This window comes from Hippichthys cyanospilos, chromosome 4, assembly GCF_059441005.1.
Source record: "Hippichthys cyanospilos isolate Australia breed blue-spotted pipefish chromosome 4, RoL_Hcya_1.0, whole genome shotgun sequence".
In the NCBI taxonomy this organism is placed as follows: Eukaryota; Metazoa; Chordata; class Actinopteri; order Syngnathiformes; family Syngnathidae; genus Hippichthys; species Hippichthys cyanospilos.
The window spans coordinates 5,592,226-5,616,630 of record NC_142372.1 but is presented as its reverse complement, the minus strand read 5'-3'; the positions used below and the strand labels follow the sequence as shown (position 1 = coordinate 5,616,630).

Genomic DNA, 24,405 nt, shown 5'->3' with positions numbered 1-24,405 from the left:
CACCGTGACACAGGAGCCCGTGCGCTACGGCGGCGCGCTACACGGTACTGCTGGAGTGGAACGTGACGGTGCTAAATCCATGCCCTGGTGTCGCATTAGCAATCAGCAATATGACAATGTGATTAAAATGTCATGTTTGTTTATAACCCCCGCTAACATCGCCACCGCCTATTTGACAGGTCGCTGGAAATTTATTGGCCGACGGGATGGTACAGAGCGGAATTCGCATTTTACAAAAGCTATACGCGAGCTCAAATTCAGAATAATTGATTAAAAAAAAGGACAATAGATCGTGTGTTCTGAGACTAAATTCACATATTTTGCTGTTACTTGATATATAAGTTTTATATAACCAAAGCCTGAAACCCTCAATTCAAATCGAAAACCTTGTCTTAAAACCTTAATTTGGGATTAAAGCCCCAATTTGAAACAATGAACCTGTCTTACTTAAAACTAAACCTTCTGATCGTTCTTTGAAACCCAAACTTTTTCTTTAAACCCTAATTGCCTACTAACACTCATTTGAAAGCCAAACTTCACTTGAAACCCTACTTTTAATCTCAAACATACTCATAATTAACTCATTCAATGCCAAAGACACATTTTTTCGTCTTAAAGGGACACTGTGTAAAAATTTTTCATTCTGGACAGCAGGAGGTGCTGCATTTACCATTGTCGGTAGCTATAACAAACATGGCAGCCTCCGGAGAAGTGCCACCCCCCTATGTAACATAATTTAATGATAACTAGACCTATGATTATATTTAAAACATACTGTTGATCATTAGGAACACATTTATTTGCAAGTTTTTGACATTTATAATCAAATAATTAATTTATTTTGAAAGTAAAAAAACAAAACTATTTATATATATATATATATATATATATATATATATATATATATATATATATATATATATATATATATATATATATATATATATATATATATATATATATATATATATATATATATATATATATAAATATGTATATATTTTTTTTACTTTCAAAATATTTTTTTTTTTTTTTTGTGCGTGTAAAAAATCATTGCAATCAAATTTCTCCCACAAGCCCACTGTTCTGTTCAGCTTCCAGGAGGGAGCACTTTTGTGCGTGCGCGGCCGCCATTAGCCACCCTGCCAGGATCAACGAAGGCCACTGAAGCTCACAGGTGAGGCCTGTGGACAGCCGAAAAAGCTTTTCAATATTTCACAGACGGTCATATTTATTTCACGCAGCTATCACGAGATTGCGGCGCCGAGGTGAGATGGAGAGCTAGCCGAGTGTTCCGCATATAGAAAAGGACAGGAAATGGGAATATTGAGACATCCATTTGGTGACATGACAATTTCATGAGGACACCAAAACAGCATTCCTTTGGAACATTCGAATAGTCTTTTCAATCGGAGCCGCTATCTGTAGTTAGTGACTAAACTGAGGTTCAGCTTTGAAATGATCATCTTGAATTTTTAAGACATCATGAAGACCAAATAATCTTTCACTTATGGGGACCAGGGTCGGTTTGTAACAAAACGTTTGACTGAATGTAAACATTTTGTTTCCACTTGTGGACCTTTTTGAATAAGATTTAATTTCACAGATTTGACAGTCTGCACATTTATTTCCCCCATTATCTATCTATCTATCTATCTATCTATCTATCTATCTATCTATCTATCTATCTATCTATCTATCTATCTATCTATCTATCTATCTATCTATCTATCTATCTATCTATCTATCTATCTATCTATCTATCTATCTGTCTGTCTGTCTGTCTATCCGTCTATCTATCTATCTATCTATCTATCTATCTATCTATCTATCTATCTATCTATCTATCTATCTATCTATCTATCTATCTATCTATCTATCTATCTATCTATCTATCTATCTATCTATCGAGCTAGCTAGCTTGTATGCTAGCTAGTTTGTATGCTAGCTAGCTAGTGAGCTATCTGTCAGTCTAGCCCTCTCTCACTTGCTCTCATATATATATATATATATATATATATATATATATATATATATATATATATATATATATATATATATAAATGATTTAATAATGGCATATTTTATTTTAAAATAATGCTATTTTAATACTATAGAGAATTTTTCATTTCATTTATTTATTATTTCTGACCTTATTGTACTCAACTAACATCCATCTTTAGATTCAATAATTGTAATGCTATACAGGTAATGAAAATCAGTTTGCCGCTGCTAGGCAATGTTAGCATTTGTTGGTGAAAGGCGAACACAGATTAAGATGGAGGAGTAATGGCGCAGTCATTGAACGATAAACGTGCTTCCACTCAAACCTCTGAAGGTGAGAGTGACCTTGGCCAGCGTTTGACAGGCAGGCGACTCCAAAGCGGCGACGTCCGGCTAATTAGATTAAAAAAGCCGGCGGACCCCCGAGGCCGGCCATGTGACAAGCACATTGATTCACCGCCGCCTCTTCTCGTCTCCGTTTAATGCCGCTCCCCTCCACTTTGATTCATCTGGCGCTCGCCCATTATGATGGGGCCGTGTTTACACAATGTATTTGCGGCCGCTCGCTAATGGGACGGCGGGACAAACGAGGGACGTCGCCACCTTCGCCCTTCACCAATGTTTCCCATTCTTTTAGTTGTTTCATTTCATGGATTATTTCTTTGCTTGACACTTTTTTTCCTTCTTCTTGTGTGACATCAGTGAGTGTTGACGTTATACATACGATGGAACGTTTTTTATTTTGAAATGATAAAGCTTCTATTTTGATGTGTGCGTGCATGTTTGTCATCCCATCTATCTATCTATCTATCTATCTATCTATCTATCTATCTATCTATCTATCTATCTATCTATCTATCTATCTATCTATCTATCTATCCATCCATCCATCCATCCATCCATCCATCCATCCAGCTAGCTACTCCAAACAAGCTAGCTAGCTAGAGTATCTATCTATCTATCTATCTATCTATCTATCTATCTATCTATCTATCTATCTATCTATCTATCCAATTTAGCTAGCTAGCTGAATAGATATTTTGCTAGATAGCGAGTAGCAAGCTAATTATCTATCTATCTATCTATCTATCTATCTATCTATCTATCTATCTATCTATCTATCTATCTATCTATCTATCTATCTACAAAGTTATCTATCTATCTATCTATGGTTAGCTAGATAGCTCACTCTGTATTAGCTTGCTAATGCTAAATGCTTGAACTGTTTCACTCTGTATTAGCTTACTAATACAGAGTGAAACAGTTCAAGCAAGCCCGATGATTAGTTTGGAACACAAGCTGCATTTGCAAATTAACGAAATGGAACATGCTGTCTTCTGAAAGTGCACGTCCATCAGAGTGCATTTATCTTCCCAGCTAGCTAGCCAGCTAGCTATCTTGATCTAGCAATCCAGCTACGCCTCTGTATCTCTTTTCAAGCAATCCATCGGCAACAATAAAGGGCGCTTTCAGAAATACACTCCAAGTACATACTAATTCACTTAAACTGTTAAGAACTTTGATAGCGAGCTAGCTATTGCTAAGCTATGCATCTATCTCTATCAAGCAATCAATACAATATAGAAACAGGCTACACATATTCTATGTTCTTGCAAACGGGTGATAAATATCTCCGGTTTTCATTATCTGCTAGATGCCGAATTCCCTAGATCCGTGTTTGCATGAATTTTAGACCCTGACCCTAACCCTTTCATCACTTTCCTTTATTTCCCAGTAAAGACGCCAACGACGCTGAGAGACGAAGGTTCTTTTTAATTGGACAGAATACGGCAACACTATTGCTGCTAGCGCTTGGCATGCTTGTAAATGAATAAAACCGCAATCTGCGGATTCGTTTTGTTCATTAAACAAAACAATGTGAACAGATTTTTTTGCGCAGGATGGAATTGACAGACAGATAGCTTATTGATGAAAGAGTTAACGGAGAGAAATACAGCCGTTTCGCTACACATTAAAGGCTACATAGCTGGACAAACAGACAGATGGATAACGAACAATGATCCTGTCTCATTCCAGTGAGGACCAATCATCTCATGCACATACACGCGCAGCCCAACAGCAGAGAGCGTTTGTCTTGTTTAATTAGAATCCAAAGTGCAGCTCTATTACTTTTGTCAGTGAGGATGTTGATGGCGCTCATCTGTAAGCCCGGCAACACGCTCTGCCAAAGCAAGGCAATCACAAAATGTCCAAGACAAAAGTATACGTGGCCTAAGCCCGCAATGCTAATTAGTCGCTCCCTTGACAATTGGCCGCGGTTGTGCTTTAAATGGATTTCAACACGATGACAGATAGCCAATCGAACACGGCGGCCAATGGTCAAGCTGACGCCTTAAAGGGCAGCGAATTATATACTGTACGTACCAGGCACTTTGATCATTGCACTTTTACTTTATGAAGTGGTGATTCTCCAGTGGCAGTACTTGTTGTATGTTATCACTTCACGATTATACTTCTTTCTTGAGTTTTGTGTATTTTACTTTATTGCCTGATTACTGTCAGACTTTCTGAAACGTTTGCTCGTTGCCGCATTTTACTTCGGTTGTGTTTGAACACAACTCGTCCTCACTTTCTATATTTTTTGATCTTCGCTCAGTTCACTGGTGTACGTTCTGTTAGATCGCCGTGCAGTTACATATCCTGCATTGTTTGAAGGCTGCAGTTTGATCGTTTGTCCTTTTGTCTTTTCTGCGTTTGCTTTCTGTATTATATTACTCCGCGATTATCAGTTTTGATTTCTCCCGTTGGTTTCTGTATTGTTTGATTTGCCCTCTCTTTATATTTTGATCATAACAAATGTGTCCTGCGTCTGTGTTCGAAGATCAGTTGTATTTTCTCTATTGTTTGATAGATGCTGTGCGTTCGGCTCTCAACACCTCCAAATGTCTTGTCCTGCGATCATCTGACATTTTCCTGCACAAAGGAGACAAAAAGGTAATGTCACACGGTGCAATGAAAGTGAATGAGGTGGTCAGATGAACTTGTCATCTGATATTAAAGGCTATCTCCTTGGGTAAGGCCAAAAGTTGGCAAGGACGTTTGTAGCATGTAATATACTGTACTGTATATGAGTCTCAGCTTTTAGTAAGAACTCTATGACTCTGCAATTTTTTAGACATGAAACAACAAATACGTGTTTTTTGCGTTAATATGGTGCTGGTCTGACTAAAAGTGGGAAATCATGCTGTGGTCTGACGAGTCCACATTTCGGAGATTATGGACTTGGTCTTGTCTTGGTCGTGATATTTTACTTTCACTTGGAAATGAAGAAAATACTAATGTTTTTCCCTTGTACTGCTAAAACAGGATCCATCGGAAAGTCTGTGAAATATCTGAATCAGTTACCAGTATTTGTCACTATATCTAAAACTGCAAGCGAAAACAATGCAAAGAGTTCCATATCGCAACAACAGCCAGAAGCAATGCCTGAGTACGGTGATGGTCTGACAAAAAGTGGAAAATCATGCTGTGGTCTGACGAGTCCACATTTCAGAGATTATGGACTTGGTCTTGTCTTGGTCGTGATATTTTGCTTTCACTTGGAAATGAAGAAAATACTAATGTTTTTCCCTTGTACTGCTAAAACAGGATCCATCTGGAATCCTGTGAAATATCTTGGTCAGTTCCCACTGTTTGACACTATATCTAAAAATGCAATCGAAAATAACGTAACGTGAAAGCCATATCAGGACAACACCCCGGAAACAATGCGTTAATATGGTGCTGGTCTGACTAAACGTGGAAAAAAATGCTGTGGTCTGACGAGTCCATATTTTGGAGATTATGGACTTTGTGTCTTTTTGGCCATAAAGGAAGAAGGCAGTATGGATTATTACCAGCAGGAAGTTTAAAAGCCAGTGTCTGGCAAAGGGAGTCTCAAAGCCCATAGCATGGTCATTGTATCCATTTTCTGAATACTTGCATAAATTTACACAACGTCTCATTTCAGTGCCATATAGGTTCATAGAAACAAATCTATCAATATCTATTAATATTTTATCACTTATTGCCTGGAGTATTTGTGTGCATGTGCGTGTTTTTGTGTGTATCAAAGTCATTACAATGTGATACCTGACACACGCAGATTAACCTTTATCACAAGCGTCCAGCGCAATGGTCAAAACCTGACAGCTCTCCAATAGGCAAGAAGCAGAAAGGGCATTCCGCCCAATGAGCCTCGTAGCCCCTCGCCTTTTTCAAATCAGCGCCATCTTCTGTACTTCTTCCCTCCCCAACCCGCCCGTGTTCATATTCGCTGGCGCCCACGGGACTGAAACCACGACGCTTCAAATGCGAGACGCCTGTTGAAGGTCAGTCTCTCTCCAGGCAGGTTTCATGTAATATTCATCAAAGAAAATGAAAGACTTGTCCTAAAATAGGGGATGTCAAATATATATAGACGTGAACAAAGGCAACGAGAGCTTTGTTCGCTTTTCCAGCAAAGTGTCTCACAAGAGGATGATAAGACGAAGGAGGCCTACTTGAACCGGAACATGAGTAACAGTGTTATCTTTAAAAATGTAAAGATAAAAAAACCTGTGGGTATTCCCAAACTTACGTCACTTTTTTCACAACAGGTAGAAGAATTAACTTTTCATTTTCTATTTTACAACTCTACTTAAGCAGTGGCGAGAGCTGGGTCAGCAACTGTTTACTAGAACTTGTCTCCATGCCAGTTATCGAGAAAACCTGTTACTGGGTCACTCCAAGTTCACTGCAGCAAGTGTAAACTTTAACTTACAATCTTGTTTTTAGAGCAGTGTGCATGTTTTTGACATTTTGCCAGCAGCAGGAGGCTAATATATAATACATGAAAATGGTGTGTGCGAAGTTTTGGACGGTAAGTAAGCAAGGCGACTGAATGAAGAATGGACTGAAAAATGTGCTTATATTCTCTGTCTAAACAGGACAACGACCCGTGTGCTTTACATGCCAGGAAGACGAGAGCTGTGAGGAACATTTTCAACATAAATTGGCGTTATGAGACGAACCATTTTGAAGAGACTTTCCCACAAATTCTGAGGTGAGCACAAGAAAAAAAATGAATGCATTGAAACCGTTGTATGACACTCAAGTGGGATTATTGTCCATGCCAATTAGAACAACAAAAAGCAGCATGCCGCTTAAAAATTACAAGACGGATGAGCGAAATGTTTGACAATGACTTTTGAAGATTATTCTTTTAGATGATTAGGAATTTCACAGAAAATTACAGATAAAATCAAAATGGAGCTGGCATTTCATTATAGTTCATGTTTATTTCAAATTAAAAGCACATTTTGTTACTTCTGGCCTTACTGACCTCAATCCTTGATTGACCTTTGAGTCCTTAAAAAATATTCCTCCTTAAGACTTGTATTGGAGTATGACCATTTATGTTGACTCTGAAACAAAAATAAAAGGTTAAACACAACAACACAAATGGTGAACTTTCCCTCTATCTATCTATCTATCTATCTATCTATCTATCTATCTATCTATCTATCTATCTATCTATCTATCTATCTATCTATCTATCTATCTATCTATCTATCTATCTATCTATCTATCTATCTATCTATCTATCTATCTATCTATCTATATAGCTAGATAGCTAGCTCTGTATTAGCTATCTAGCTAGCTAGCTAGCGCTTGTATGCTAGCTATATAGCTCGCTAGCTAGATAGTGAGCTATCTAGCTATCATATATATATATATATATGTGTGTGTGTGTACTGGATGAACCTGTTTGACTTCTGCAGTTTAACAGTAGCAATGTAGCACTATTACACAGAGCCTGCGGGGCAATCAGGCCACTTGCGATATTGATTACGCACCCTCTCTGCACCCCCTACCCCCCAAATCTCTCCAAAGCAGATTGCCAACAATCAAGATTTATCACTGGCTATCTGGTATTATTATCTGAGCAAGGACACTAACGGGGGCCTTTTTGTTGGATTAGTCATGGCTGAGGTCGTAATAACCTGCACTCGAGTGCTTAAAATGATTGCGCCGGACAATTTCTACAGAACAGAGATTGATCGCCAACCCCAGTAGTTTTACATGCAGGAGGGTGCGTAATTGTGTGACGCTGACACAGAACAAACTTTGCTTACTTACCTAGCTTACCTGTCCTGATTTGTCTCAAAGTTAAACACGCTTATCAAGTCAAAATAAAGGTGTAGGAAGAGAAAAAAATAGTCGTAATAATAAAAGAATAAAAGTCGTAATTACACAAGAATCATTTGATAATTTTAGTAGATTTAAGTCACAATTATTTGATGATAAAATAATGCCCAACAAAGACAGCATTATAGGCAAATACATTTCAAATAATAGAATAAGTTTTACTGGACGAAAGTCATAATATTACAATAAAAAGTATTCACGCTGTGAGGAACGAAGTGCTCACCACAAATCATCTTTATTCCTAATTTCTGATTGAAATGTTTGACTGACTTATCTGATTGTTTTGTTGACCTTCCCTTTAGCACAGCTCCATCTAGTGGATGTATAACACAACCGCAGCCACTCCTGTAGCTTCTATTCTATGCGGTATATAATGCTGTGCGCCTTATCTATGAAAACTTTTTTTTAACAGACCAATAATTGAAGGTGTGCCTTATAATGGGATTTACCTTATAGTGCAGAAAATATGGTAAAATGTGTTTTTTGCAAGAAAATGGGAGTTATCCCACGGAAATTTTAATGTTAAAAAAAAATCTACATAATTTGGGGAGTAAAATATGATCTATAAAATATGACCAGATGAAAAAATTGCAGTTTTACTATAATTCCATCAGAATGACATAGGTTACAAGAACGAAAGCCCCGCTTTTACGAGCACAGCTTTCGTTTGACACATGGGCCGAACGCGGGCCGCGCTTGTTCTCGGTCTTGGCCGCTTTTCCCAAAATTCATCAAAGCATGGCTCAGCGGCTTGCCGGGTCGCTGGTTTGGACCAGCGCCCTGGCAGGCGTTCCCCAAGGCCTCCACGTGGCCAATTAGTTTGTGCGTCCTTGCACACCGTCGCAAAGACTATCGGACATGCAGAAAGTCTTGTTTACACTCATCAGTCTTGAACGCGTAATCAAGATGCATTAAGGGCACGCGCATGCACTAACGACGTTACCGTCCTCCTTGGCCATTATCATCCCCTACTCATGCTTCCAGCGTCATTTTTTTTACCCCGTCATCCTTGGCTGAGGTAATTGTGAGTACAAGGTTGATGGGTGATACAACGGCCAATCAAATATGAGACAATGTCAACTTCACAGGAGAAAATGAGTCAGCGGTCCGAACAAAAGTTCACCAGAAACATTACCTTTCATTTGTATATATATATTTGTATTTGTGTGTGTATATATATATATATATATATATATATATATATATATATATATATATATATATATATATATATATATATATATATATATATATATATATATATATATATATATATATATATGCCAAATAAAGTTTGAATTTTAGGCAGGAAAAAATCTGGTATTACAAGACAAATGTTGTAACGCTTCATAAATTAAACATAAATGTTCATAAAGCATAAATGTTCATAAAGTGATCTTTTTAAAAGAGCGCTGAGACGTTACAAAATGTTCACACTTTTTCAAGAATGTTGCGTTGCAAGGGGAAAAAAAAATCATTATAAATTCGTTACAGAATTTCAAAAAGCTCAAGCGCCTCACGAATTAAGTGGCGTACAAATATAAATTCAAAAAGTCCTGATATAATAAAAATTGAGTTTGAATATTTCAAGAAAAATGTATTTTACCCCTGTAGATGGTGCTCTCTGTTCAAAGATAAAAGCTAATATAGTAGAAAAATAAGATTTCCGCTGCAACTGAAAGTCAAGAGTGCCATCTAGAGGAGATCATCATATCACAAGTACTTCATGAGGCTTCGTTTGTATCTCACTACTGCATACTACAAAAAAAAACTATTTCAAGTAAAAATGTAATCAGCAAGTATATAAATGAGGCTCTACAATGGTGACTCACAAATGTTGTGGGCGTGTCCACCGAATGCGCCGGAACCACGCCCGCTCAACCGTGTAAAAAATGTTACATCCCCGCAAACGACCATGACTTCATTATCAATCTTTGCACACATTTTCTGCAACCAACTTGAAACATTTATAACATATTTTGAAACTTCTCTGAAAATCGCCGGTTGTTTATGGATGCCTGCTTGGAATTTCATCAGTAAATCAGGGAGGAAAAAGGTCTAATTGGCAAGGTTACGGCAGGTGAGATGTTTCAAAATGTTGCCAGATGTTCGTCGCGAGCAGAAAGCATTAAGGAGCCCGGTGAATTAGCGGCAGGAGCAGCTGCTCCTTCCAGATGTTGGTGACATTCCTGTTTGCCTTTGATTTCAAAAGTCGCATTTATTCACTTCAAACTTCCCACTCAGGTAGAGAGAAAAATGAGGTTAAAACAAAAAGTCGAAAAATATGACCAGAATAGGATCCCACAGTTATGTAACGGATATTTTTTTTTAAATTAATGGACTAAAAAAAAAAAAATGTTACTTTGGTATTTTGATATTTTCACATTTTGGACCTCGACAGAGCCGAAAGTGGAGGAAAAAGTTTTGCCTGTAAAAATTCATTATCTTTATTCACTGCAGTGTTATGAAGAAAAATGTTGTGACAGGTTATTTGTAAATCATTTGCATTTTTGCATATTTAGAAAAGTATTTGTATTTAACATATTTATCAGTCGCAAATTTCATTTTTTGGAGATGCCGTTGGGCCTCTCAAGAACGTATTGAGGCCTGAAAATGGACACCCCAGAAAATAAAACAACACATTTTTAACCCATTAAATAGGTCAATAACTTTAAATATCACTTTTTAATATCACTTTATATATATACAACTGATGAATTTTGGGCAGATGATTTGATTTCGAATGGATGGCATTGATATCTAAACTGGGTCAGAAGAACAAAACAACTCAAATATTTGAGAATCATGTAAAGATTCTTTTAAAAAAGTTTTAATTTTGAATGTGAAAATATGAGCATTTGAGATTTATTTCTGTATTTTTTTTTAATTTTATGATCTCTCCTAGAAAGTTGGTTTTGTCTTTTAAAAACTCTATGAAAGAAAAAAAACATTTTAATGAGATTTTTTTGAAAAATGATTAATTTTGCAAGAAAATTCTATGCCTTTATTTCTTTGTTTCATGTAAAAAATGGTATGCATTTATTTCTTTATTTATTTCATGTAAAAAGAATAAAACAGGAAACAAAATGAGGGCAAACAAAAGTCTCATTAAGGACAAAAAATTGTTATATTAGAAGTTGCATTGACACGTTTATACAGTATACATACATATGAACTGATTTGAATGTATGACTATCGAAATAACAGTTTTGTTCAAAACATATTGGTGAATAAAGATAATGGAGGTTCAGAAGCAAAAGTAGTAAAATCAATTTTTGGGGGTCTTTTTCCGATTTTTGAAGGGATACCATTATTGATTATGTTTTAAAAAATATCAGTTTACAACAGTTTATTCTTGTTTTGATTCTGAATCTGCAGAAGAGATTTGGCTGCTTTTCTTTGCAGTGGCGGATCAAAACATTGATTTTATTTTATTAGGTATGGGGGAGGGGTAGCAATTTGAAATGAGAACACCTGAGAAGTCAAGCAAAAAAAAAAAATGCAAAATAGTGTCCCACTTTAGAGGTTCCACTGTATATAGGCCAAGCTGAAATTTACATTAAAACGAAACTTAACTATGTTTTCCAAAGTTTGTGCAACCATTTAAACAAAGCTTTCCTGGATGATAAAAGAAAAGAAAAAAAAAAAGAGGCAGTAAGTTTCCTCAAGTCTCCACATCTGAAACTCCTTTGGGAAATGCTTGAGCAGAATGTTTGCAACATCACACAATCAAAAAAGCCACACGTCTGTCCCACACCTGGACCAAGAAAAAAGAAACATGTCGTCAATGTCGTCTTTTTGGCTCCTTTTCCTGCTTGATTCCGCAATGACTTTGCGATGATATACAATCTCATTCGGTGTTTCGCAATCTTTTTTCAGTGAAATATGTTTTCAAGTACCCTTTAATCAGTGAAAATCATTTTTGGGTTTAAAAAAAAATAAGAATTAAAACATGCCATCAGTGTTTGATTTATTCAACTTTACAACCTCTAAAACTTCATTTGATCTGTTATCAAAATCAAATAACTTGATTATTAATAAATATATGTTCACAAAAATAATCAACATGAAGTGTCTGACCTGTTCTCAAAAAGAAATAATTATGAATAAATATTTGTCCATGGAAGAGTATTAACTCACAAAAAATTATCACAAAAATAAATAATTAACTTAATTATGAATAAATATTTGCCCCAAAAAATCAATATAATGCGTCAGACCTGTTCTCTAAATTAATAATTATAAATAAATATTTATTATTATATTAAAATTAAATTAAATAAATAATAAATAATAAAATTAAATATTTATTATTATAAATATAAATGTAAATATAAATATTTATTATTATAAATAGTCCACAGAAATTTTTAAAATATATAGCATCCTCTTTTGAGATTACACCAGAGATCGGTCCATAAAAATAAATCAATAACTTCATTATAAAAAATATTTAACCACGAAAAATAATCAACATAAAATGTCAGAACTGTTTTCAAAATGAAACAGATATGAATAAATATTTGTCCACAAAAATTATTCTACATTAAACGTCCTGTTTTCAGATTACAGCAGAAAGATGTTCCCAAAAATAAATCATTACTTAATTATAAGAAATATTTGCCCACAAAAAATAAACAACAAAGTCTCAGACCTGTTCTCAAAAAGAAATAATCATAAATAAATATTTGTCCACAGGAAAATATTCAACTTAAAATGACCTCTTTTGGAATCATAGTAGAGATGGGTTCACAAAAATAAATAATTAACTTGACAGGTAACGAGAGGTGGAACGTGACAAGTTGGGTCCAACCATTCTAGTATGGGGGAAAATCTGGTCTTTTAAAAAAAAGAAATTGAATAACCTAGTGAGCATTCAATTTGTTTTATGAACTTATATTTTCCTGAAACATTTAATTAAGAACTTATTTTTAAGGGATTATTGCCTGTTTTTTGTTTGATTTAAAATCTCAAGTACCCCCTGGAGTTCCTTCAAGCACCCCCAGAGGGTCCCCGTACCCCTATTTGAAAAACCACTCATCTAATTCATTCTATTCTGTAAGTTTCCGCTTGGAACCTTTTTTTTTACACTCTTAATCATCATGGATAAGATGCAGTTTCTCATTTCTCATGCAAACGTGCACCTGGCTGTGCCCTCCCACAATGCCTAATGAAGACCCCAAAGGTTTGGCCTATTTACCCAGAAACACTGTGAATTTTAAGCAGCGAGTGTTGTGTCCAGATTTAAAAGTGGCCCAGCTTTATTTGGCCTGTTGTTTTTGTTTTTGGTTTTTGGTTTTTTTTCAACGTCTTCGGCCTGCTAACATACTTCAGTTGTTTGTTCCAATTTGACAAGTTTATTCAAGGTCAGGTCGAACATGGCCTGAGTTGCAAAAACACAATTTTAGGATTAAAAGCAATGAAATGTTAAAATGTGAAGACATTCTACAATATTTTATAATATCTTGTCGCACAAAACCACTTTACACAAAAACGTTTTCAGTTTTACAAAGAGAAACGCAAACAATAAAAATAGCTAGCGATAGCCGCTTGTTGCTAGGCAGAATTGGAAGGGTGAAAGAATAACCCATTCCCATTGGCCGCGCCTTTACGTCTATCTTTCCGGCAATGATCTCAGCCCGGCCCGACTAATCTCGAATGCTCAGGTTGGGCTCGTGTAACACGTGGAGAGGGAATGACACCCAAGATTATTGATTCCGGCTCATGAGAGGATCTGGAATGAGCTTGGTTCTGATGGCGAGGCGAGGCTGGTCTAAGGGTCCCTGAGCAGCATACAAAACATGACGGATCACCTGTGGCCCGATAGAAACGCGGCGGCTGTTCGCACCTTGTTTCACGTCAATCATGTCTGTCTTTTTTTTTTTTTTTCCAAGACTCACATGAAAGGTTCATCTGCTCAAAATAGATCTGGGCACAATCTATCTATATTTTGGGAATATAGAACAGATTGGCACACGCACAAATATGTAACATTTATTTATCTCGATACTGTATCATAAAAGATTTATTTTATTATTGGCAGTTGTGTATTGATTGTTGTCTCCAGTTGAATGCTCCAGCAAATAATGTTTTTTTTTTTTTTCAAGAAAAATCAAACAAAAAGTCATGCATGTAATGTATTATTCCAAGAATTTATGTTAAACCCTTTTTAAAGACCATACTTTTTTTTAAAGACCAGTTAAGGTTTTGTTATATTTAATGACCATGTATTGTAAGGCATTAAAAAAAATAACGTGTTTTTCATGGAAAGAAATGACCTTGTATAATAAAATGTTTTTTTGGGGGGAAAAAATGACCATTTATAATATGTATAAATAACACTGCAAAAAACATACTAAGAATATAACATCTTGAAAATTTGGTGAATGGTATATCGTCTAAAAAAAAAAAAAAAACATGTATGCTAAGTTTTTTTTTTAATGGCAAGATATAGTTTATGAAATAAAAAGAAACGGAAAAATTGCTATGTATAGTAAGGTCCTTTTGGCCTTTTGAAAAAAAAAAGTTAAAAAATAATGTTTTTTTTAACATTCACATATAAGGCTTTTTTTTAATAACAGAGCAGGTATTTGTTTTTCTGTTTGTTGTTTTCTAATGACAACGTTTCACCTATCGAAGCCTTATGACAAGGCTTTTTTTCTTGTTGAAAAAAAAAATCGATATAGACTTAGTTGTTTTCACCAGACATAATTAACAAGGATTATTTTTTAAACGACTATATACAATAAGATGTTTTTTTGTTTGTTTTTTTTGAGCCTTGTGAACTCTATCTAGCAACACAGTGTAGCACTTTCCTCAAATTATCTAATGTAATTTTCCCCGGCATAAATAAATGACTACTTCTAGTTTCCCAGTCAAAGCACAGCTTCAATGCGTATCTTTTAATGATGCTCCACACTTTTGATGGCAAAGGCGTGTGAAAGAGTGTGTCTGGTTATTAGTAACAGAGCTCAGCGTCTTTTCAGTCGGCGTCCAGGATTCATTACTCTGGCACGGTGGCTCTGTTGCTAATTTATCCGAGAAGGAAATGCGGACGGATGGCCCGCTCGCCCCGAATGAGCGCGGCTTAATTATGACGTCTTCATTCGTCAAGTCGGCCGCGTTAAATGTTGCTTTTAACTTTTGTTGATGTTCATTCTGTTTTGTAATGAGGAGCGGCAAGGCAGATATGTTTTCGTTCATTGCAGACACGGGAGATAAAACGGGTACAAAAATTGCACGCAAAAAGACTCTTTGGAAGTATTTTGTGTGTTAAATGTGGTATATTATATTTGGCACAATCTACAGTGAGCCCACACTTATTTTGGCATTTGCATATGCGCCGTAGCGAAGAATGTTTGTCTGTGATTTGATGAAGAAAAAAAACATTACAAAATCCATTTGTGTGATTGACATTTACTTGATTACATTGCCCTGAATTCTTCCAAAACGCCATCGCTGATTCAACAGGGGAAGCATTACAATATTTCGATGACCAGAATAAAGTTGAAATGTTACAAAAGTAAAGAAAACTCGACATCTGTTTGATTTAGGGGAATTGTACTGTATACAATACAAATTATTGAGGGAAAAATTGACTAATATTTACCCAACAATGCACAGTCCATACTGTGGAAGAAAAAAAACAATACACACCCCATTGAACAACAAATACAAAAACATAAAAACACAATGGAATGATTTGAATAACAACAAAAAAATAGTTGAAAAAGTTGAAAAGACATACATTGATACAAACAAGATTTTAGACAGGGCGCCAAAAATCAAGATAGCAAAGAAATGAGGAAAAAAACAAAACAAAAAAATCCTAAAGTATAGCAGGCTGCCATTTTGGGCCACTAAATTCTTTCTTTCTTTCTTTCTTTCTTTCTTTCTTTCTTTCTTTCTTTCTTTCTTTCTTTCTTTCTTTCTTTCTTTCTTTCTTTCTTTCTTTCTTTCATCTATCTATCTAGCTAGCTATTGTAGCTAGGGAGTTAGCTACTCAACATCTAGTTTATTTAGAATCTATCTATCTATCTATCTATCTATCTATCTATCTATCTATCTATCTATCTATCTATCTATCTATCTATCTATCTATCTATCTATCTATCTATCTATCTATCTATCTATCTATCTATCTATTTAGCTAACCTGCTAGCCAGCTATTGTAGCTAGGTAGTTAGCTACTTAACATCTAGTTTATTTGGGATCTATCTATCTCTCTATCTATCTAGCTATCTATCTATCTGTCTGATCTGCTAGCTAGCTAGCTACCTCTCTTGCTAGCTATTTCTCTTGCTACCTGGCTATCTTGCTAGCTAGCTACTGCAGCTAGCTAGGTAGCTAGTCAACATTTAGGTCATTTAGGATCGATCAATTTAAATCATATTTTGCAAATCATGCATACGTCAAGTGTAAGAAAAGTGTTTCCTTCCAAGTGGGAAGATAATTTGTCAGTAAAGATACAGCGGTGTCATTGAAACAAAATACTGCGCAACTTCTTTAAGTGAACTGTCCTGACGTACTCTCTTTGAAACCCTTGAGTTAATGCCATTGCATCAGGATTCGGGTGACAAAGCATAGGTTTCAAGCCTCGAGGCTATGAAGTTTTTCCTGGGCTATAAGACAAAACTGAATATAGGGCGCCTTGATTCGATCGGACAGCTGCTGCTTCCGTCTGCTCGGCCGCGCTTGTCACACGCCAACAAACCTGCTGCGGCAAAACAAAACAAAATGATATCTCTTTGATCACCTCAGGAAAGAAAGAATACACCACACAAGCTTCAGTCAATATTGTTCTGCATATCAGAGACAAGCAGAGTTTCAACAAATGATCATGAATAAAATCACTTGAGGCACTGATTCCAGATAAAGTCAACATTTTCACCACAGAAAATGATAAGATTATTTCTTAATGGTTATAAGTGTAAAAGGGAGATAACGCCGCAAAACAAAATACAACGATACTATGAAATAAAACTACTTACTGATTTTGAAACTACCTGACTGACAGTGGAAATAGCAGTTGTATTTTTTTTTAACATAAAACGAGGAGAAATACTTTTTTTAAAGTAAGAAAAATTAAATAACTGGAGAAAAAGGGAGGAACAAATGAATCGAAACATGAAAGTAATTTCTTGTATATCACCAAATTCTCCATTACAAGACAAAATGTGCATTTCCTTTTTCAAATAAAGTCATAATTTTATACGCATATTTATTGGGTAACAGATGTTTTATAGTTTTAAGATTATTTTTTATTATTTCCACCAAAAAATTCTAGAAAGTTCCACTGCTCAAAAAATGTGTCTTAATTTTCCAAATTTTACAGACTTTTTTCATAGATTTTTTTTTTTTTTAATGAAAAAGCACATGAAAATGCGCTTGAAAACAAACCTTGCAAAACAAGCAAATAGCTAAATTAATCGCAGAAGTTATTTAATTACTTTAAAAATAAATTTTGTTTAATTATGAGCAAAAACATACGTTTAAAACAGAGGGTTACATATCTTCTTTTAGTACTCAGGTCTTAAAGACAACAACAAATTTAATGTTTATAAAAAGTAAGTGCACAAGATAGAACATTTTTAGTTTATAAAATGTTCAAATTAAGTGTCGTGTCTGTCAATTCCACAGGCAAATAGCAATCATGAAGAGGCAGTTGCGGGGGCGGCCATGTCCAAAGGAAGGCAAGGAAGATTCTGATTAGTCAACTGAAAGGCAAGAATAAGCACCTTGTTTAAGATATCATGCTGACCTTTTGACTTAATAAGTTTGATCTTAAATAATACACCTTTATTTTCATAATATTATGACATTCTTTTAAAACTACACCTAGGATAGTGTGTTAAGATAAAGTCATTTCATTTTTTTGGCTTCTAAAAATAAAAACCTGCTTTTTAAGCGCCGTATAAGGCGTGCTGGATTATAAGGCGCGCTGTCAGCTTTTGAAAAACTCGACGGCTTTTAAGCGCGCCTTATAGCGCAGAAAATCGGTAGACCCAAAAATCGTAATCCAGATTCCGACTTTCAACCGACCTTTTGTGCCGAACAAAACAATGGGCGCTTTTGCACTCGAGAAACAACATCGAAAAGCGAACCTCGTCCGAGGGGCTCACGCAATCCAAATCGATTGTCACTTGATTGCGCTTCGTAGAAAAGCAGCTGGAGGCGTTGCTTCTGAACCCGCGCAGGTTGGAGATCGTACGCCGTCCGGGTCGCCGAGCTCGGAGAAGGATAACAGATGTTGGCTGACAGGCGGCACCATTCGTCATTTGGCAGCGCAAGCCAAAGACGCTCCGGGGTGTCACCCCAAGTCAACGTCAAGAAAGACGCAAGACAGCCAAATGTTTCAATATTTTGCAAAGCCGGGCAGCGTCCCATTTCAAGCGCCGCGGTAAATAAAAGCGCCATTGTCTGCATTGGCCAAGCATGGGGAAAAAAAATATGAGGAATTGCTTTCCGGTAGTTTGAGCAATGTGAAGATTGCAGACATGCAACCACAACAAAATTTAGGATGTAAGACATATGTACAAAAACGTTTTCTTTCATTCATTTCATTTCTTCTTCTTCTTTTTTTCAACTCAGTAGAAGTACTTCATATTTTGATCGCTGGAATTTTACTGCGCCAAACAAAGGTGGAGATCATTCTTGAAATTCCAACATATTACTAGCTCTTTCAAAGAATAAATATTTTGTTTTCTTGAATTTCAGAATATCATTGTTAGTGGTTTTTTTTTCATTTGGTAATCAAAGGAGAGCTGGTCAAGCCTTTTCTTCGACCTTTTCCCCCCAAAAACGTAGATGACCTCTGTTGACCTCATTGGTGTGCCTAAGTAGGCCTAAGTCATGGGTGTCAAACTCATTTTTATCATGGGCCACATTGTAGTTAAAGATTCTGTTGGAGGGCCATAGCGAATGTGAAGTGAAATAGATTTTACACATTTTGAAAACAGAGGCCGCAAAATACTGTTCAAAAGGGTTAATGGTAACAAAAAAATGTGTAAAGGTTGTAGAAAACATGCAAAATTTGCTATTTTAGGCAGAAATTTAAAATCATAATTAGCATTTCGTGGGCCATATTCAATGATGTGGTGGGCCGGATCTGGCCCCCGGGCCTTGAGTTTGACACCTGTGGCCTAAGTAGATGAAGAAAGTGCTTATTTATTACCTATTTATTACCAAATGATTCCATCAACATTTCTTCATTATGTTGATTACTTAAGTGCTGTAAATTAATCTACAGTTCAGGAAATTTTAATTGAAAATAATTTGAATTACAGAGTGTTTTTAAACCTATGACGAATACAGTATTTTTTTTGCATTAAAAAAATGACAAATAAAATGTATTTCAAAAGATATTTTTGTCCAAACAAGTTCATGTTCATTTATATCATTTAAATAAATGCATATAATAATTAAATATAATATATAATAATCAAATATTCATATTAATATTTTTTTATATTTATAATGTATAAATTTACAATATTGATATAATCATTGATAATCAAGTCCAAGTTCATCATATGAGAATTTTGATTAGGATCAAGTGAAATTGAAGATTAAAATAGTCGTGAGTTGACACAAAAAATTCATAAAGTCAAAAGTCATAACATGACACATTGAAACAGTTCTAAAATTAACATTTTTACAATACACAAGACAAAAAAAAATCCAAATCTTTTCAAGCTTCTTGCAAGAAAATATTGGAAAATATTATTACGTTTTAAAGATGGAATAAAAAGGAGAAAAAAATCTGCAAAAAAGTTCACAGGTATCAAGAGCAAAGATATTTTGATGAAAAAAAAAAGGTGTGATTTTTTCTGGAAAAAAATTGAGATTATATCAATTCATGAATCCAAAATTAAAAGTATTTTTGAGTGTCATTTAATATGTGGCGAAACTGTTGTAAAAATAAACTTTCTGAGTTTTTTTAAAATTAATTGCAGAAAACTAAAAAATTACCTTCCTATATTTTCATGTTTTGTAACCAGACTTAACACACAAAAAATCAAACCTCACAGCCAATCGTTTTTGAGTTAAAAAAAAAAAAAAAAATCAAGATTCCCCCTCTAATAAAGCCTGAATTTCCAAGCCTAAACACATAAAGGGCTAATAGCGTGTCACCCCTGGAGTAATGGCGCTGCAGCGTGGCCTCCCGCGGCGTTAGGCTTCCATTTCCGCCGCACTCTGACTTTTACGGCGCCCTCCGAGGAGCTGCTACTCTCGCCGCGTGGAGATTTAAAGCGCCGCTTGAAGTGACTCAAACGCTCGTGTAAATCTCCATATTTTACCGCGCCGGAGTGAAATGCATACGCAGTTAAATTAAACGCCGTTTGGCCAACGCCCCCCCCTCGCCCCGCCTCTAATAAACAGCTGCTCGGGGCCCCGAGGAAATTCGGAGCAAATGCCGAACGGAACACCGATAGCGATAAAAGGCCGCGTTGTCCGATGACGTACGGGAATAAATGTCACGCGGCCACTTCCTGTTTGCGCCAATGTCAAACGTAAACAGCTCATATTGTTTCACGCTGTTGTTTTTTTGTTTTTTTTGTTTTCTTTTTCAAGTGTCCAGTGGAGAGTGATGGCTTGTGAACAACGGCAGTGGAGCACATCGCTCATGTTGACAGCGGCCCTTATTCACCTCGGTGCTTCGGGGGGGTTGCGGACCCCTCGGCGGGACCGGCGCAAGGTCAACGTTTACTCTCGCAGTTCACTCGGCTCCAGATTGCCTTTCGGGAGTTCGGAGCAATCTGTGTCGAGTACTCCGAAGGTGTCCGAGAACATTGGGCTCCAGAATATCACGATTACGGATGTAGCAAAGCAGCCCCCCCCCCACCCCCCCAACTATTTTTTTTTAAATAATCTACTAAACTTGAACCTGAGATTATTTTTTTCTCTAGAAAATGGACAGATGTGAGTTGCTATAGCTACTCATTTAATATCCTTTTTAGTTTTTAGACACCAACAAAATTTGCCTATGCTAACCGGTAAGCGATCACATTTAGCATTAGTCTGCTAGCTATTATTTCAGTATGTAAATGTTGTTTTTTTATAATCTACTATGAGGGAGAGTGAGTTGAAGTGTGTGGATATAAGTACTCTTTATTTATTCTATACATATAATTCATTCAACATCAACAATATTTGCTAAGCTAACTGGTTAGCAATTGCGATTAGCATTAGCAGTGAGATTCAAAATATCAGACTATCATTATGTTTATGTGTATGTCACTATCAAAATCGATTATCCTACCAATTCTTCAGCAAATAAGTAGTCTCCCTCGCCCCTACTATATTTAATAATCAACTAAATTTGAACAGGATTTTTTTTCTTTTTATATTTTACTCATGTTAAATGTGAGATGTGAGTTGCCATAACTACTCGTAAATGTGAGATGTGAGTTGCCATAACTACTCATTTATTATCCTTTAAACGAATGACATTTTAGACAACAGGTGTGCCACCACGATTAGCATTAGTGTGATAGCTATTGTCATTTAAGTAAGTATTTATTTCCCTATATAATCTATGAAGGTTGAGAGTGAGTTGAAGTAAAAGGATGTTATCCTTTATACGTAGAATTTTTTGAGACACCAACAGAATTTGCCGATGCTAATTCTGTGATTAACATTTGGGCGCTAAAGATTACTGTGTAAGGTTAACATACACCATGTGAAGATTACACATGTAAGAGTATCCTTAAAGTCACGTACAGACAGTATACTTGAGAGTGCAGCTAACTCTTAGCTACCATAAGGTCAGTCACTTCCTGTTCTTCTTCTTCTTTTTGACAAGCAGACTGGGCCCGTTTCTTACTTGACTGCCCCTTACTGGTTAAAATTTGAATTCCTAAAACTAAGCCATTATAGATCGCTTGTTGTCACTGTTTAACTAACCCTAACCCTTCAGATAATACAGCCCTAATATTTTGGGGAAGTTCTTACTTTTATTTTGACAAGATCCCTGTGCTAATATTATCTGTAATGAAAGCCCGCAAACTATTGAGCCATTTGTCAAGATGATCTTTACTTATGTGTCCAGATGGGGTAAGTCAACTTACCCAACTTGGTCAACTTTTCAAAAGGCACAGCGGCGAACTAAAAGCCATTCCACACCATAAAGTATCATCCGCATCAAAAAAATGACTGCAAAAGATCCGACTTTGGATGAGGTGCAAAATGTTCATTTTGACCGGCAGTGCCAAACCATTTATTTCAAGTCTTGGTTTTAGGTCATGTTTTGAGATCGGTTGCGTTTGAGATTGAGACATTTTAGACATTTTTTCATCCGACTTGAAAATCAAAACATCCCGTATCATAAAACGGTGGACGGCGGCAACAGGTGGAAGCGGCCCTTGAATTGGAGCGCAGCTGCGGTCGTGTTTGATTTGATGAAAGCTTTTCAAAAAAAAAAAGTGTTTACAGGACGATAATACAAAGACGGGATGGAGCAGAGCGGCGCCATCCGTCTTCCTAAACATGGCGGCAAACACACACTCACACGCTCGCGCCAAATCTTCAATGTTGTCACTTCAGCATGACAGGGTACGTACATTTACATTTATATGACCATCCCGTTGTTCTTCAGCGTAAGCGGAGCAACTTAATGTTGATTTGTCACTTTCTTTTCACTCTTATGAACGTCTATGCCTGCGCAGTGAAGGCAGAACAATAATCAGGTTTCCCGGTTATACTGAATTTCTTTCAAAAAAAACATTGAAAAAATGATGTAACTTGATGATTTCTAATTTCTTTTGAATGTATCACTAATTATCGTTTTTCTCTGAGAGAGCAGCAATGAGTGAGAATGCTCAGAGATGGGTGAATGCTGCAAAATAACATTTTGTGGAATTTGCGTTTTATCATGACTAAAAGTCACAAAAATTTGATTTTGCATGATGGAGGCCACCTAATATAAAAAATAAGTACATTCCAGAAATAAAAAGATTTTTTTTTCTCACCACTATTAGATGAAACATGTTTTAATATGAGGGACAAAAATATATACATGTAAAATTTGAATTATGCATTTTATGTTTAAATACATAAATTTAGAAATAAATACAGTATTTCAACTTAATATTATGTGTATAATTTACGATATACATCAAGTGATAGATTTTCTTTATTTTGTTCAATTAACCTTTTAAATGTCAATATTTTTTCTAACTAGTCTAAAAATAGCTAGTACTTAATGCACTAACTAACCAATTACTTTGTGTACAACAATCAATTACTTGAAGTAATTATATGCTAGTGAAAGAATTTTGTAATCAATCAATTACTTTGATAATCAATTACTGCAGTACATTAAAACTAATGTATTAAAGGAATCCATTACTTTAAGCAACTAAAGTAACTTAGAGTACTTGAGTAATTATATATATATATATATATATATATATATATATATATATATATATATATATATATATATATATATATATATATATATATATATATATATATATATATATATATTAGTTGATGTGAATCCATTTTTCCGCGTGTGCATATCGACGCAGCCTTGAAGGGTGACGACGCCTGAGACGTTAATGGCAGCAGACGCTTCTGACGAAAGCTGTCTCGCCTTGTATGATTGGCCGTGACGCCGTTGTTTGGCTCTTGCTTTCTTTCCTTCAATAAGTGCTTTTTTCCCACTTGGCCATCATTCGAAAGCCGCTAGTGACCTTGTTGTACAAAGGATCGTCTGCTCTTATTAGCTATTAAAAAAAAAAAAAAGAAAGGAAATTAATATCTACACTTTGCCTTGACTTGTCTATTTCCTGTTGCAGTACTTTTCTCTTTGCTCTCATTAGATAGCCACTCATGACCTCATCTTAAAACCAGTCACCTGCCCTCCGAAACATCACTGATTTTGACACACACACACACACACACACACACACACACACACACACGCACACACACACGGACAGGCAGACGCTCGCACACGGTTGATGGCTCCAGTGAACTTCCGTCCCGCCTCCGCCCGCCTACTTTGGTTCGATTTCTTTCGCTCGATAGGGCTTCCTGTCGATAGGAAGGTGAGCAAAAGACGGCGGCGGGATGGGAATCGTTGGAGACATCAACACGATGCTCGTTATCTACGACGGGCCACCATTCGGCGCCATCCTCGCCGTCGCGCAGGACCGCAGATCAGCGAGCGTCTACGTCTTCATTTTAGTCAAAAAATTTTGTCAA

At 36.0% G+C, this 24,405-nt stretch overlaps 1 long non-coding RNA gene across 1 annotated transcript; it reads left to right on the top strand.

Moving 5' to 3' along the window:
• Positions 1 to 1,102: 1,102 nt before the first annotated feature.
• LOC148424400 (uncharacterized) lies at positions 1,103 to 17,940 on the top strand. Its single transcript, XR_015865440.1, has 4 exons — positions 1,103 to 1,177; positions 4,877 to 4,959; positions 6,933 to 7,048; positions 17,833 to 17,940. It is a non-coding gene; the product is annotated as an uncharacterized LOC148424400 (long non-coding RNA).
• Positions 17,941 to 24,405: the final 6,465 nt, after the last annotated feature.